The sequence below is a fragment of the Octopus bimaculoides genome, chromosome 3 (assembly GCF_046866305.1).
Source record: "Octopus bimaculoides isolate indiv1 chromosome 3, ASM4686630v1, whole genome shotgun sequence".
In the NCBI taxonomy this organism is placed as follows: Eukaryota; Metazoa; Mollusca; class Cephalopoda; order Octopoda; family Octopodidae; genus Octopus; species Octopus bimaculoides.
Genome location: NC_142930.1, coordinates 111,749,013 through 111,751,512, shown reverse-complemented (window position 1 = coordinate 111,751,512; position 2,500 = coordinate 111,749,013).

The following is a 2,500-nucleotide window of genomic DNA, read 5'->3' as shown; positions in this document are numbered from 1 at the left end:
AATTATAGATTGATTGCAGATTAGGACAACATCTTAGAGTTGATCAACAAAAGAGCGAGAAGATTACAACGATTATTGTGTAATATATCCGTACTTTGCCGGAAGCCAAATAATCGTTTAGGAGTCGACATAACGGAAGATAAACCAAAGCGTAACTCAAGAGTCAGGCAGAGAAGGTGGGACCGTGATTACTAAAAAGTTTGGGACACTGGTGAGGAAAGATTAAGATACGTCGTACGTTTTTAATCGGGTTCGACGCAATTGCATCTTACAGTCGATAGATGTGGAGGAGAGGAGAGGAGGATAGGAGGAGGAGGGGAGGAGGAGGAGAGGAGGAGGAGAGGAGGAGGGGAGGGGGAGGGGTGGGGGAAAGACGGGGAGGAGGAGGGGGAGGGGAAGAGGAGGAGAGGAGGAGGAGGAGGAGGAGAGGAGGAAGAGGAGGGGTAGAGATGGATGAAGTGGTGAAGAAAGACGATGACGCGACGACTGCGGCGATGACGGCGAAGGGGACGATGATGATGACGCCGTCATGCCGCCGCCGCCGCCGACGACGACGACGACGTCGATTGTGATCCTGATTATGATCAGGATTCTACCGATGATAATCAGGAGGGGGGGATAGAAGAGGAGGAGGAGGAAGAGGGGGAATTCTTAATTTGAAACTTTCCTTTGAAATGTACTCGTATTTAAGCAACTGTTTTAACTCTTTCAACCAAGTCGAAAGTGGACGTGTTAATGAAAGAAAGAATTCATTTATCAGACACAAGAAAAAGAAGAGACATTCACCTGATATCGCATTCATATGGTGCAATGCAAAGCAGTAATGTGCAGCAATACAAGATTATATATTTCGATCACACGGAATACGTCTGTATGTGAACGAGAATGCGTCAGCTAGTTTGATGTTTATGTAAAGTTTGACGGCTATAAATTGCAATTAAATTTTCTACATATCTAATTAATGACTGCAACAGATTTTTGAACATGACCTGTTGACATCTAAATGCAATTTGCTTTCACAATTTATGTTTTAAAAGTTAATATTTCCATCATACACATGTTACATTTCAACGAAGCTCTTTCAACAAAGGAACAGTAAAATAAGAAAATAACAGTAATAAAACAATAATAAAAAAAAATAAGCAATAAATAAACGTAAACTTGAAATTTGTTGTTGAAACTAATTAAACCTCTAGCTTAATACATTTATTGCAAGGGTGTCGTGTTTGCTCTAACAACTTTCTAAGCTCTAAAAGTATGGGGGGGGAGATTGGGGGGGGTATATAATTTCATATTTTTTAATGGTTTCAATGTTGCTAAGTTTCATATTGCTATCACAATTACTTGTGATCGTTAAAAAAAATAATAACATGATAAAAAATCAATTCTGAAAATGATAATGAGATATGATATTTAATAGCAGCATTAATTCTGAAGAAAGGCCTAAACAGAATCAGCTTTTCAGCGCGCCTAAAGTTGATGTGCGATCTGTTTGAAGAACGGCAGCCATAAGAATCAAACTCCTCATCACTCTTACCGTTAATTAGGCTGTTTGCTTTCATATATCTTTCAATGACACGACAAAGAATTTTATGAGATTCGTGCAAACTAATTAAGAAGTTGTCCAGACATGTTAAATGGATATCGGTAACATTAAATTGCATTCCTTCTCTTCTCTAAATTTATTTCACCTTCTAATGATGTATTCAAATTCAACGCTGACAGCAGTCGTCTTGTCATTTCTAAGACCACTGTTATCACTACAAAACAGACAAGAATCACTTAGTTCTGTCTATCAGAGGCTATCCCGTTTATAATCTACGCTGTTCAATTTATATGGAAATCTTAATAACGCAACTTGGATCTGTGTTTACTCATATATTTACACGCAACAGAATGAAATGAACACTAGTTTCAAATATTAACTTTTCCACTTCAAATTTACGAATTTAATTCATTTTCAAATTTACATGGTTGCATTACATTACATACAATCTACCAAATAGTAACCTATTTGTTAGTTTCCCGCGTGTATGTTAAAACTGTGACTCACACGCTAATAATATATTCAGTAAAAGACATGTCGTAGTATGTATACGTGATTAAACGCACGCTGTAATTTGACTTAGGCATATACACTTACACATATACACATGCACACATACACATGCATTCATAGGAAAGGGTGCTAAATGTTCCTATCGTTAAGGCTGTCGCGAAAGGCCTGGTTGGAAGCCCAACCTGCCGAGTCCTTTTACAGGGTTTAGCAAAACTGAAGAACTGCTGCAATAAATGTGTGAATCTGAGAGAGGAATTTGTTGAATAAAATCATAATTAACTGATCCTCATGTATTTTCTTTTACCCAAAGCCAGGAACTTTTTAGTGCTCCTTCGTATACTTGTGAATATGCGCGTATATATATATATGGTATTGTTGTTTGTTGTAAGAGACGTCGAGGGTTCCAGTCGATCGATCAACGGAACAGCCTGCTCGTGAAAT